Source organism: Sinocyclocheilus rhinocerous, unplaced genomic scaffold, assembly GCF_001515625.1.
Source record: "Sinocyclocheilus rhinocerous isolate Xijiao unplaced genomic scaffold, SAMN03320098_v1.1 scaffold77, whole genome shotgun sequence".
NCBI classification, from domain to species: domain Eukaryota; kingdom Metazoa; phylum Chordata; class Actinopteri; order Cypriniformes; family Cyprinidae; genus Sinocyclocheilus; species Sinocyclocheilus rhinocerous.
This window is the reverse complement of record NW_015635045.1, coordinates 1,161,984-1,166,463: the sequence shown is the minus strand read 5'-3', so window position 1 is coordinate 1,166,463 and position 4,480 is coordinate 1,161,984. Positions and strand designations below refer to the sequence as shown.

The window sequence follows — 4,480 nt, the reverse complement described above, 5'->3', positions numbered from 1 at the left end:
AACCCCCCGTAACTCCCGAACCCCGGGGGCTATTGACACGGGGGGGGGGGTCTCATTCGAAAGTGGGCCTCTAGACTTATACTCGATTCGCGTTCGAGAGGGTTCCTCGAATTGAAGTGATCCCCCGAATTTGGTGCAGATTGGCCGCGCCGTTATGGAGATATGGCCGTTCAAATTTTTAATGGTTTTCCATAGACTTAAGCTTTAAAGCGTTTCATCCAGGTCGCCAGTAGTAAACAATGGCGCGCGCTCTGCTGGACAAACTAAGTAATTACACCATTTCAAGCATTTTATCTGCGTTATATGTTCTGTAAAAAAAATTTCATATCGGCGGCATATTCGCCGATACCGATATATCGGCGACAGGCTCATATCGGCCAATAATATCGGCAAAACGATATATCGGTCGGGCTCTACATGAAACCTTTCCAGTGGCATGAATTTCAAGTAGGGCTGCACGATAAATCGCATGCGATGTTTAACGCGCATCTTATCAGTAAAGCCGCTTCTGTAATCAGCGGTAAATCTCCATCACCTGCGGGCTTTTAATAATGCGGGCGTTGTTCACTGACGAGCTGCGCAAAACCACGTTCATATTCGCGCGATTTTTTGCGCAGCTCGTCAGTGAACAACGGCTCTGTGTAGTTAATGCTGCTCAATGTGAAAGCACGCACGTGATGGAGATTTACCGCTGATTACAGAACCGGCTTTCTGACAAGATGCGCGTTAAATATCGCATGCGATTTATCGTGCAGCCCTAATTTCAAGCTATTTAAATTACTCAACTCAACTCAGTGGAGGTATAGCTGAGATTCTGGAACTGATTCTGGTTTGCTGAGTGTTGGCTGATCGTCCAGCTGACCAGTCACACTAACCCTAAATGCTGATACAAATCATATTATTATCGTGCCCATCTCTGCTCTCTGTGCCCTAGTGTGGCGGTGGGCAGGAATGTAGGGGTGTTAGTGAAAACAAAAGCACCGGCAGTAGTAATGATGACTTGGCTTAGAGAAACACAGCACCCTGTGCATCGGGACAATAGTGGTCTCACCCACAGCAACATACAGAGAGGAGAGTATCAGGGGATTTAGACCGTCAGCACTCTGGGGGGCCAACATCGCATTCCTCTCATTGCTGCCACTACAATGATGCATCCATCCATTCATCAACCAGCAAACACAGCCACTTGCAGCCAATGATTCATGAGTACATCTGAGCAGATCTGTCTGCCCATCTGTCAGCTAGCATGATTCCAATTATCAGTCTGTCCATCCACACCCATCTACGGGGTTCAAGGTCTCAGCAATTTCTAGAGCAGCTCAATTAATGAAAGAGTTCAAAAGGTACTCGCATGACAGGAATGGCACATTTGCATAATTCCAAAAAATTTTATTGCTTTAAACACAAGATAAAATACTGAAATGTAGGAGTTGACAGCATTTCTCCGGATTTGGAATGAGAAGCACATTAAAAACTATTGATCTTCCATCAGTCCTACACCAAAATAAAGGCTAAACAATCATGAAAGTGAAGAAATTACTTTTGAAATAAGTACATTTCTAATGCATTATATATTTCTAATATTATTATTACTATTATTGATTGTAACAATTCAGCATTACATTATTCAATATGACTAAATTCCTAAAACTGGGTGAAAAAACAGTGGACCAAAAAAAAAAAAAAAAAAGATCTGTCCATTTGTATAATGGAATGCATAACTAAGTTCTGTTCACTATCTTCACTTTTGGCTCAAATGAAACACATCTGAGTTCTGTTCTTTTAAAAAACTTCCTGTTGGCACCAGGTTATAGGCAACCTTGCTAGTTTGTAGTTTTTGCACACTCTGTTCAACAACCTGAGACTCCTGTTTCAGTGTGCTTTTATTTATTTGTTCTATCTGCACAGCAACAATATGAGATGTTAAATAGATAAGGTTCACACAAAAATGAAAATTCTAAAAATAGTAAGTCATCAGGTTTGGAACAACATGAGGGTGAGTAAACAATGACAGTATTCTCATTTTTGGGTGAATTTTTATAGTTTTTTAAAGGTTTATATTCATATGTCATCACAATATGATATGACCAAATCAGTCATTTCAATAACAATTGCATTGTGGGTATATCTCATGATGTGCTACTTAATGAGATGCTGAAATAGGTCAGCATGTGAGAGAGAGAGAGAGAGAGAGAGAAAGAAATACAAGTTAAGGACCACTTGAAAACCTATGCTTGAACATCCTATGAAATGGGATTAAACCAATATCTCAACTCACAGACAGGCAAAAACAATAATCTTCCCTTTTATCTAATGGCCCACTGAGAGTGATTACATAAGGACCAGATCTCAACATTTCCTATATTAACTGTTTAGACAGCACATACAGACAGTACATCTCGTACTCGACCATGCAGGAAGGTAAGAACAGAAAGTTCAACAACATTCACCTGCTGTTCAAATGGAAGAATATTGTCATGTTACCTGAAAAAAGTCCAGTACAGAGACTAAAAATAAATCAAATGTACTCAAAAGAAGGGCTCAATACAGAAGGGATACTATGCAGCGCCTCGAAATCCCCCATCCAGACGAGATTAGAGAGAGCTCAGCCTGTCCAACTGAATGAGAAACTGACAGTCAACAGCAGCACGAGCGCTGACCGCAGATCCGGCCGTAATCCCCTCCATCCTCCGCCGCATGCTGCGTTAATGTCATCACATCCCGTGTTCTCGCCCTATCACTCCATTTATACAGCATGCAATAGCAGGCACTGCCATGTCCGATTTAACTCAATCGTTAAACGCTCTAATCTGCCAAAGACAACCGTCCAAAACACTGGCATTAAACGTTGTTGTGCAATACAGTTAAGTGCATTGGGTTTACTTATCTACCTGTCCTCCCCTTCCACGGCAATTTGGCAGTATCGTAGTGATGCTTTTTCCAGTCTTGGATTCAGACAGCGCAACAGCTAGTGAGGCCATGCATCCCCCTCCACCGCCTATGACAAATCAAAATAACACAGCAGATGGCATGCAAGCCCAAGATGCGAGCTAAATCACATTGCATTGCATTTAAAACGCCAGATACCCTCCTCTCGCACACATATCCCTCACATTAGTGTGCTGAACCGTAATGTTTGGGTGGAAAGCTCACATGATAGTCTGGGCAGGAGTGAATGCGCGCGGTGGACGCACAGACACACGCCGAAACAAAAGGCGAGCAGCATGCTCATTCACACTCACACACACGCGACCCGTGTGAGATAACTGAACGTTACATTACCTCACAATTTTGACAACCGCATAATGCGTGGTGGCCATTATTAATTCGCGACGACTAAAGCTTAATATTTAAATGAACAGCCGTTACAGCTACGCAGACTTACCTAACGTTATGGCGTGGCTGTGTTTTCAAATCCAACGAATCTCAACGTTTCTCTTGGGCGAAGACAAAGCGGAATGGTTTCGTCCAGCTCACATAGGTGTTTCTGTTTTCTTCCCGTTTTAAAAGCCAGATAGCTCTCGATAGTTTTCCCGTTAATTCCGCATCCTTGTGTGTGTTTTTTTTTTTTCTCAGCCCGAGCAGCGCGGGCGGTTATTAAACATAAAGCGAATCCCTCGCGTGACGGTGAGCTCAGGTAACCACACAGATTTCAAACCGTTATTTCAGTTCTCGTCGAATATTTGAATTCCTTCGTAATTGTCATACAGCCTTGTGTCCACGCGACCTCCGGCGTGTCGCTCTCGTCTTTCTTTAGTCCGACTGATAGACGAAAGAATGAATGATAGCGGGGGGGTGCGGGGGCTCAGTCGCATCATCACGCTCATACATACAGCGCGAGCGCGCGCCTACACACAGCAGCGAGAGAGGGGCACATCTGATTAGTATGTTGAACGCATTTCGCGCCCACGGATGCACAACAACGAACAAATTAATTTCTTTTTCTAGTAAAGACAGTGTTCGTAAAGACTGTGGGTGCTTTAAAATAATAGTTGTGCCGTTGAACATCAGAAGACACAGAGTAACGTTAGACTACTTGCTTGTCTTGCCTGCGGATGGATATTTGCCATCATGATACAAATTAAATCAAGAGATAAGCAAACTCGTAGGTACCACGTGTGACATACTGTAATTTGGGTTGCTTGTGTAGTAATAATATTATTAGTCTAATCTGTCAAGTTATACTGTATGATAACACACTGGTTTACTGGTAGCATCATCTACCCAAACAAGGCGAGATCCAAAGCAAACTGGGCCCTTTGTACGGTCACCACTAAAATGTACAGGATCTTGGTAAGGCAAGGCAAGGCAAGTTTATTTGTATAGCACATTTCATACACAATGGTAATTCAAAGTGCTTTACATAAAAGAAAAGAAAAAAAATAATCACAACAATAAAACAAGGAATTTAAAAACATTGAAAATGATTAAAACAATTGATTTAAGAAGTTTAAAATGAATTTAAGAAAACGATTATTAG

The 4,480-nt window shown here is 42.1% G+C and overlaps 1 protein-coding gene across 5 annotated transcripts in view; it reads right to left on the bottom strand.

Moving 5' to 3' along the window:
- LOC107746380 (spectrin beta chain, non-erythrocytic 1-like) overlaps positions 1 to 4,480 on the bottom strand; it is a 131,664-nt gene that overhangs the window by 113,223 nt on the left and 13,961 nt on the right. For 3 of the 5 annotated variants that reach the window (XM_016560569.1, XM_016560572.1, XM_016560574.1), the window contains exon 1: positions 3,386 to 3,773. The exons of 1 other annotated variant lie outside the window; for it this stretch is intronic. The gene's annotated coding sequence lies outside the window, so the exon portion shown is untranslated. Of the gene's footprint in view, positions 1 to 2,891; positions 2,999 to 3,385; positions 3,774 to 4,480 lie in introns of those variants that run through there. One more of the 5 variants, XM_016560570.1, reaches the window with a different exon arrangement.